This window comes from Nannospalax galili, unplaced genomic scaffold, assembly GCF_000622305.1.
Source record: "Nannospalax galili isolate Female #2095 unplaced genomic scaffold, S.galili_v1.0 scaffold1830, whole genome shotgun sequence".
Taxonomy (NCBI): Eukaryota; Metazoa; Chordata; class Mammalia; order Rodentia; family Spalacidae; genus Nannospalax; species Nannospalax galili.
In genome coordinates, this window is record NW_008328092.1 from 178,231 (window position 1) to 187,926 (window position 9,696).

Sequence of the window (9,696 nt, forward strand, 5' to 3'; positions counted from 1 at the left end):
AAATATGCGGATGACTTTTCTCTTTGGTTATACTTTCCTTTTGGGTGTTTAAGACCATATAGTTGGCCCAAATAAATCAGTTTGTTTTTACACTTAAGGTCATTTGAGGATCTGTTCCTCAGGGGTCACATGCACTTGGGAGGAGCTCCTGGCTCCTTTCTTTTACTAGTTCCATCTATGTGATGATAAGTCAAAGGTCCTGTTCAACCATGTCTAGCTTCACTTGGAAGCATGAATGAGATGTTTCCTCTGAGTTGACCCTCCTCTTTGTAGACTGGACACTGGTTCAAGTCCATCTCGTGGGGCCCCCATGTCCTCCCTGAACAAGAGGACAGGTGATTCACCACAGTTACAGCCATGTCCCACTTTTTAGGTGGGTGCTGGAGAGTCAAACTCAGTTTTCATGCTTGTACAGCAACTGCTTTTTCCTACTGAGCCACTTTCCTGATCTCCATTTTTTTCAGATTTAAATGTTTAACATTTTATTACTATTTTTTGGCAGGTATTTTTTACTAGGTAGCTTAGGTTAGTCTCCAACTTTTGATCCTCCTGCCTCAGATGCCAAGGGACTATCAGTCAAGCAACACCCATGCCTGGGCAATTTTTCATTCTTTCCATAGTCTTTTCATTTTCTTCCCAATGAAGTTTTTTTTTTTTTTTGCCAGGCACAGTAGTGCATGGCTATAATCCTGGCAGCAGGATGTTCAAGGGAGGGTCAGCTGGATGGCCCACTGGATAAGGCACCCACCTCTAAGCTTGAAAACCTGAGTTCAACAGAACTCACAGGGTGGAAGGAGAGATCTGACTCCTCCTTGCAGGTTGTTCTTTGACATGTGCTCTGTAGCACACATGTGTGCACATACACACACACACACAGTAGTGCATTGTAGGTAGATGGGCAGTATGATCCTGATAGACAGTGTCACTTTGAGCAACAGTGTGGCAGTGTTGGGTCCCAAGGCAGGGAGTTGCCATGCTCAGGGTGTTTGGACCCAGACAGGGTAGGGCTGGTAAAGGACTTTTCCTTTTCTTTTCTGTTCATGTAGACATAAGGAGGGAGAGGCTGTAAGTGACATAAACTTATTCTGGGGTATTTGGCAACTGTAAGGCAAAATGTCAGTTAGAAATGTGGGTGTGCATGTTCCATAATGATAAATTGTGTTATGTATTGTTGTGTCTAGGGATGAACAGGAAACTTTGAAAATGAGGAAATTTTAAGTTTTAGAATTAAGTACACAGGTGAGATTTTAGAACCTAGGAAACAACTGCTCCTAGTGATAGTAGGTGGAGTCCTGCTGGGTAAGAGCCCAGTTGGCTAGGAGGCCTTATACCACCCCATCCTCTTTTCCTTACTCTTGGGTGCCTGGGGCCACCCTCGTTCAGCATAGAAGCAAGCTCAGTGTCAGAAATGGGTAAGCAGTGATAGCTGAGCACTGGACTTGGCTTGGTACCTATGGGTACATGAAGGATTCAGGTGGAAGCTAAAAGGAGTTTCCTACTGGTAAAGGCAGGGGTCCAAGCTTGGTGAGGAGCACCTGCACACTGAATTCTTGGAGGAGGGCCTGTGCTTTGTCCCTACTATTTTAGTGGCCTGCCAGACAGAGCAGTTGGTTTTCTGAGCTGTCTTCTTCTGAGGGGACACTTCATGTGGTCCAGTCCAGTAGCTTGTCAAAGGGTAATTAATACCTTTTGCAAGGCAAGGTGTAAGCTTCATTTGCTCTCTAGTTTGTTGCTCACACTCACATTCGTAATGGTTGCCTTTGAAGGATTGTTGAAGCTGGAGAGAAAGTGAGTGAAGGGGCCCCTGCATGCCTAGCTATGGTGGGTTTTTTTTTAAAAGGATTTATTATTATTTATTTATTATTTTTATTTTACATGTATGACTGTATTGCCTACACGTATGTGAGTGCACCCATACCGTGCAGTGCCGTGGAGGTCAGAAGAGGGCTTCAGATTTCCCTGGAACTGGAGTTAAAGATGGTTCATAGCCACCATGTGGGTGCTGGGAATCGAACTCGGGTCCTCTGTAAGAGCAGTCAGTGCTCTTAACCGCTGAGCCATCTCTCCAGCCCTGATTTATTATTATTTTTAATTATGTGTATATGTGTGTGTCTGTCTGTGGATATGTGCACTTGAGTGCAGGTTCCCAGAGGTGTTGAGTCCTCTAGGAGCTGGAGTTACAGGCAATTGTGAGCTGCCTGACATGGTTGCTGGGAACTGAACTCCGGTCCCCTGGAAGAGCATCAAGTGCTCTTAACTGCTGTGCCATCTCTCTAGCCCCAAATAGTGGTGTTTTGTGTACTCAGCAGCAGTAACACTGTGTGTAATTTAGAGGTTTGTAAAATGTTTTTCTCCCTGGGCAAGAGATTCTCCTTCTACAAGAGCAGCTGAAAGTTACTGTTGCTTACTTACTTTATTAAAATGTTCATTGAAGACTTGGGTAGTAGGCTTATGGTTGATACTTTGAACTCTTGATGACATCAGAGGCTTGAGACTAGAAGAATGAAAGTTAAACAGTCCTCTGGAGGGCTTTAGAGGAGGTCTCAGTTGTTACCTTATGAATGAATTAGTTGCTCTTTTTTCTGTGTTGTTCACATCTAAGTTATAAGTCAGTTACAAATCTAAGAAGTCTTGAGAGAGAATATTTTGCTGTTAAGAGTAGCTGCCCTCCCCACTGCCCCCAGCCACTGAGGTGTGCTCAAGGTGTGGGTGCCATGTAGGTAGAAAGTGTTGTTTAGTTTGAAAGTATAAACTGATGTTTGTGTTTCTGGGACTAAATAAGCTAAAATGTGTGGCTGTCACAGATAGGCCTTGTGTTTAATGTGCCCAGTGATGGCTTTAGTGACCACAGCAGACTAGAAACAAGAAAGTGTCCTTAGTTTTCCTTAGAATGGACAATAGGGATGGCCACATTTTACCAATGTTACCTAAAACCTGGGAAGCTAATAAAAGCACCTCTGTGTTGTTCCTGTTGGCATTCACTTTGGAGTTTTTCATGCAGTGTCAAGGGGTCCTGGCACTGGCCTGTGTAGTGTTGGTGTCTACCAGGAAAGGGACATTAGAGCCTAAAGTGTTGTCACTGGACTCTTGATTCTGCTGCTGTGTCGTACAGTAGGTATAGACCTCATGAGTATTTGGACAAATGTGAAACAGGTGTCAAGGTAACTATGCTGCCATCCTGCAGTGTAAGAACGTGTGGTCGTTACACCGTCCTTTAATAAAAGTGGACTTTTAACTGCATCAGTTTTTCTTAGTCATGTAGTAAATCTTCTGTTTACAGAAATTAGCCTGAGTATTTCGTAAAAGTCAAACAGCTAAGAAATATAATTTCCTCAGCAGTCTTTGTCTTGCCCTTTTACAGATGGTGTAAAATGATGTGCATAAAAAATAAAAAAGCAATTTGGGTGGATGTGAAAGGCATTTCAGATTTATGATTTGCAGATGATATCTCTGTGATTAATGTATTCATTGCTTTTTTATTGCTTTTCACAGATAATGTACATGATGCATGGAAATGCTGTGAGTTTAAATCTTTGCCAGGTTTAGACTGTGAATATCAACAGATGTTACATATAAGTGCCATAATTATTATAAAATAAAATTTGTCATGAAATTCATGATGTAAATTTCATTTATGTAAATTGCTTTTATTAGTATAAAACCTTAAAAATAAAATTTCATGAAATTCATGATGTAAATTTCATTTATGTAAATTGCTTTTATTAGTATAAAACCTTAACGTGGCTTTTAGGGTTTGTGAACATTTTAGATGAGGTTAACTTGGTATAAAGTGGGTACAAAGGGTTGCTTTAAATTTAATTGTTAAGAAAATAGTACTGAAGAGTCAGGGAATTACTCAAGTATTTGTTTTCAGTCTAAAAAGCTGGTACTGCTTAAATAAGTTGAATATGAGTTAATAACAACAGACTGCCAGCTCAGTAATTGCCGAAAATGATTGGAAGGAGACCTTAAGTAATGACTGTAGTATTTTGGTCTTGCTCTCTTCCATTCTGTTTCTCTTTTTCCCTGGTGTGTCGACTACCCTTCAGTGTGGCTGTTATCAGTAGTGTTCACGTTTGTGCAGTGAGTTTTGGACTGCGTTTTGGTGCCTTAGAACTGTGATAGAGCTTGCATTCAGGTGTTTTAGAATACAGAGATGAGGTGCTGGTAAAGTAGCCACACTAGCTGGCTGCCTCTCAGCAGGAGTACAGAGTTGCATTCTAGTGTTTGGTACTCCTCCAGGGGACCCGGTCCACTAGCGTGGACAGGTGGATGAGGCTCTTCCTTGGCTCTGAACTGGAGTTCTGTTTGTTTTGCTATGTCCTTTTAAAGTAAACAGAGCACTAGCATCCTCTCCCTGCTGTGCAGTCAGTCCACCCTCATATTGCCCTTCTGATGTAGGTTAGAACAAGGATGGCTAACTTGTTCGTGGAATCTCACAGGATGACACTGAGCCAGCCTGAGGTTATAAGATGGCTTGTGGTCGAACTGGGTCATGTCACAATAGGTGCCAGATTCACATCTTTGGCTCCAGCAACATTTTTAGATCCTTCTTTTTATTATTGTGATAATTTTCTAGCAGGTATCTTGTTTTCCAAGGACTACCTGTTGGGTGACTTTCCTTCCTTGAACAGGTTTCACCATACTTTCCTGAGAAAGGGAATACTCACCAGATGACAGGCACACTCATTTGGGAGCAGCCCATGTGTCAGTGTTGAGCAATAAAAGCTCATTCAGTTGTGTCATTAAAATCAGTCCTATCATAACAATAAACACTACTAATGAATCTGTTTGCTCATGTGCTCCTGGCCAGCAGGGCAGGATTGAGGTCTTCTACTATGCCATTCATCAAGCTGTAAGCATGTGTCTTGTCTGTCCTTCACCATTGTAGTCCAGGCTATGAAAATGACCATGTGCCTGGAACAGCCCCAGGCTGTTAGGTGGGCCAGGAGCCACAGAGTCTGGCTGTCTGGCTCAGTGAGTACCACAACAGGGCACTTGTGCTGAGGGGCTGGTACTCTCTGGTTGGGTTATGTACCCTCTGTTAGAAGGTAGGACAGAAGCACATGCTTCATGGTTCCGTCTCTGTCCACAAGATTTGTTGAGGAGGTAGCACATCCAGATTTTACAACGTGGTGAATTTTTAAAAATTGCCCTGGTTAATGTGGACTAACGTGGAGTTCTAGGAAGCCAAGGAGATGTACTTCAGCATGACTGCCTGCAGAAGGGGAGTTTGAGTTGGTCCTTAAAGGTCTGAAATGTGTTTGTGAGGGAAGGAGCTAGGGGAGGGGCTAGCAGGTGACACGGGTAAAGGGCAGGGAGGAAGGCACATCTGACTTATAATATGTTGGCAAGTAAGGCTGGCTCTGAGCGGGGCTACAGACTCAGTGAGCAGGACTACAGAGTGGCAGCAGGATCCTTGTGGGCACTGTTTTTCAGCTTTAATGTTGCTGTGTTTCTGAAAGCAAATTCTTGTCTCTTTCCTTCAACTTGCTTGTGTGTCTCATCAGCAGTACCACCTCGTTTCAAGCAGCCAGATCTGAGCTGAAGAACTGTCTTTGTGATCGGTCACCAAGAACTGCCCTGCCAACCTTCAAGGATAGGCTGTTGATAGACTCCCTGCAGAGTCATAGTAGAAGCTTTCTGACTGCCTGTCTGCTTTAGGCATGCCACAGACTTACTTGGCCTCAATGCCACTTTGTTGTGACCATGTTGGTCTCTGCTCTGAAAATCCCACTGCAATGCAGTTTTTCTTACAGGGCGTATTTCATTTTCTCAGAGGTTTTCAAAGCTGCCTGTTCTAGTTTGTTTCTCCATTGCTGTGACAAAACACTCTGACCACTATGAACTTGGGGAGGAAACGGTTTATTCAGTTTACATCCCCCAGGTCACAGTTCATCAGGAAGCCCAAGGTAGGAACTCAGGGCAGGAAGTGGGAGGCAGGAACTGGAGCACAGGCCATGGACAAATGCTGCTTACTGGCTTGCTTCCTGCTCCTGCTCAGCCTGCTTTCTTTCTTTCTTTCTTTCTTTCTTTCTTTCTTTCTTAAATATTTTATTATTTTTATTTTATGTGTATGCATGTATTGCCTGTGTGTTGGTAAGTGCACCCATGTTGTGCAAAGCCCATGGAGGGCAGAAGAGACTGTTGGATACCCTGGAACTGGAGTTATGGACAGTTGTTAGCTGCCATGTGGGTGCTGGGATTTGAACCCGGGTCTTCTGCAAGAACAACCAGTGTTCTTAACCGCTGAACCATCTCTCCAGCCCCTCAGCCTGCTTTCTTATGCAACACAGGCCCACCTGCCCAGGGGTGGCACCACCCACAGTGGGTTGGGCTCTTCCACATCACTCATCAAGAAGATGCCCCACAGACATGGCCACAGGCCAGTCCAATAGAGGCAATTCCCCAATTGAGGCTCCCTCAACCCAGGTGTGTCAAGTTGATACTAAAGCTATCCAGCACACTGCCTATGATCCTGCTCTGACTCTACTTCTCAGGAAACCTCTGTAAGAAGCTTCTTTATTCAGAGATTAGAATTGTAACCTGTGAGGTCACTTGGTTATCCCCTCACCTCGAGGTCCCATGTCTCTTGAAAGGCCACTGAAAGTTAATAAGCTGGAACTGAATCAAGAGCCCTGTCCTTACAGTTCGATCTTTTCACTTGTATTCAAACCTGTTGTCCTCCTTCTGGTCTCTATCCCACTGTGCCCTGCCCTGCCCTGCCCTGCCCCACCCCGCCCCCATTTGCCCACCACCTCCCCACTTCTAGAGTATTCTTACTTACTCAAGACTAGTAAACAATTATTGAGTCATTACTTTAGGCCAGATATGCTAGACACTGGGGTGCAGCAGTGAAGATAGATGCTTTTCCCAATCTTCATAGAATTTACAACGTAGGAGGGGAAGAGCATAAACAAAGAGAATGAACATACAATCCTGTTAAAGTGAGGGAAAATCCTAACAGCTAATACTTAAGGATTTTCCATACATTCATTCATATAGTCTTCACTAAACTTCGTGAAGTACTATTATTTCCCTTGTTACAGACGAGGAAACTTAGACTGAGTGACTTGGCCAAGCTCCTACAGCTGCCATAGGAAAGGTGCTGTGAGAGAGAGGGAGAGAATGAGAGGGAAGGAGATTTGATGCTGTGTGAGGAGAGCAGTCAGGGATGGCCTAAGAAGGGAAGTGATGAGCTGGTGCATTTTTAAAATAAGACCAATCAGAGGGATTAGAATATGGAGTGGAAGGAGTAAGAGACAGTGGGACAATGGCGAGAATGTTGATTCATCCAGAGGAGACATCATTGCTGGGGTGGGTGCAGCACAAGATCGTGGATTGGGGCAACAACAGGAGAAGTAGAGAAATACAGAGATTAGAGCTATATTTCTACATGGGCAGAAAGTAGTGATAGCACACGGGTATAGAAGAGGCAAATATAGGGCTGAAGATGTAGCTCAGTGATGGAGTGCTTGCCTGGCATCTGGAAGGTCCTGGGTTCCAGTCTTAGCACCGAAAAAGAAGAAAAGTGTTGCCGGGCATGATGGTGAGGAGGAAGAGGAGTGTATTAAGGATGACTCAGATTTTGGACCTTCAGGAACTGCTAGGTAGTTGCAGATACTTTTACTGAGCTGGGGAAGTGAGGGAAGAGAAGTGGATTGGGATACAGAGTTCAATGGTTCTGGTTTGGACATTGTTTGATATGAATTGCTGTAAGACATCCAAGTGCGAGCTTCCTGAGAGGGGTTTTACATCTGAGATAAGAACTCAGAGATGAGATCTAAGTCATACATAAAAGAGTCATAGGCATGAGGGGGAAAAAAAATCCAAGGTAAAAGATAGTGTCATCCAGGAAGAAACGAAAGTGTGAGAAGAGACTTGGGGCTCAGTCCATTTACTGTTGGATAGAAGAGGAGCTCGCAAAGGACTGAGGGAGACTTCTTTGAGAAACAGGATGAAAATCAGTTCATATCATATCACAGAATCCAAAAGAAGGTGATTTAAAAGAAGGGAAGGAGTAGTCAGGTGTGGTGATGCACATCTGTAACCCTAGCACTTGGAAGACTGCGGCAAGAAGAATGCTGTGAATTAAAAACATTTTCTTCTTTTTCTTTTATTTACTTTATTTTACTTTTTTTGAGACAAGAAACTAAAAAAATAAAAATAATAAAATTACATTTATTAGAATGGTATGATGGTATGCACCTTTAATCCTAGCACTCAGGAGGCAGAGGCAGGTGGATCTCTGTGAGTTCAAAGCTGGCCTGGTCTACATAGCAAGTTCCAGTCAGCCAGGGCTATACAGTAAGACGCTGTCTCAAAAAAAATTATATTTACTTACTGAATTGTGTCTGTGTGTGGGCATGAGCATGCCATGGCACGTGTGTGAAGGTCAGAGGACAACCTACTAGAGTTGGTTCTCTCCTTCCACTATGTGGGTCCTACGGACTAAACTCAAGTCATCAGCTGGGTGGCAAGTACCCTTACATGCTGAACCATCTTACTGTCTGAATTGCTGCAAATTTGAGGCTCTCAAGGTCATATGGTGAGTTCAAGGTAACCCTGGGTTATGTAGCAAGACCTATATCCATAGAAACAAGCCTGGGCTGATGAGGTGGCTCAGAGAGTAAAAGCAGTTGCCTTGAAGCCTGACAGTCTGCGTTTGATCATTGGAACCCAGCTAAGGTAGAAGGAAAGAATCAATTCTACAAAGTTGTCCTTTGATCACTACTCATGTACCACAACACCTGACCTCGCCCTCAAGGATGGCCATAGGATTGAGCAGCTTGGAGGTCCCTGGTGAGCATACTGAGGATGATGGGGGTGCAGGGCAGCCTTTAGACAGAGTGGCGCTCATATGCTTATGTAGGTCCTTGTAGCCTCAGACACTCAATCCATTGTTTCTTCCTTTTAGGATTCAGTCCTTGAGTGACCTTGTTTGTGGCTTTTTTTTTAATTTAATTTTTTTGTCTTTTTGAGCAGGGTCTCCCTGTAGCCCCAGCTGGCCTGGAACTTGTTTTGTCAGTGTGTATATATTTATTTGGGATTGTATTGTAGATGGTTTTTAGTTGCTTTGTTCGCTTTGTGTATAGTGAACGTTTTCCCATATTTCCTCATGTTTTCCATTTTGTTTTGTTTGAGACGGGGTCACTGTATAACCCAGCCAGGCTGGCCTTGAGCTCAGTCTTTTTGCCTCAGCTTCCTGAGTGCTGGAATAATAGGAGTGAGCCACCATGTTGGCATTGCCTCATGATTTTATTTATTTTTATTCATTTTTTTATGTGAATGAATGTTTTGCCTGTGTGTATGTAAGACACACATGTGCCTGGTGCCTGCATAGCCAGAAGAGGGCATTGGATGTCCTGGAACTGGAGTTCCAGATTGTTGTTCGTCATTATGTTGGTGCTAGGAACCAAACCATGCTTGGCGACCTCATGATTTTTGAATGTTGGGATATATATGTCAATATATAAAATTACATATTTTAATGTAATTTTATATAATTTTAAATAAAAAATATATTTTTATATAATTTTTTATGCATAAAATTTTAGTTGTCATCACAGTGGAGGTCTTGTGAGCCTCCCTTTTCTAAATGCTCTCTCTTAATGCACTGTCAAATAAGCACAGAAATATCAGGAAGTAGGGGCTGGAGAGATGGCTCAGCAGTTAAGAGCACTGGCTGCTTTTGCA

General features: G+C 43.3%; 1 protein-coding gene and 1 pseudogene across 3 annotated transcripts in view; both read left to right on the forward strand.

Moving 5' to 3' along the window:
* The window catches only part of Pcbd2 (pterin-4 alpha-carbinolamine dehydratase 2), a 57,746-nt gene that overhangs the window by 15,160 nt on the left and 32,890 nt on the right, over positions 1-9,696 (forward strand). The gene's annotated exons all lie outside the window — the stretch shown is intronic.
* LOC103747004 overlaps positions 1,751-9,696 on the forward strand; it is a 33,765-nt pseudogene continuing 25,819 nt past the window's right edge.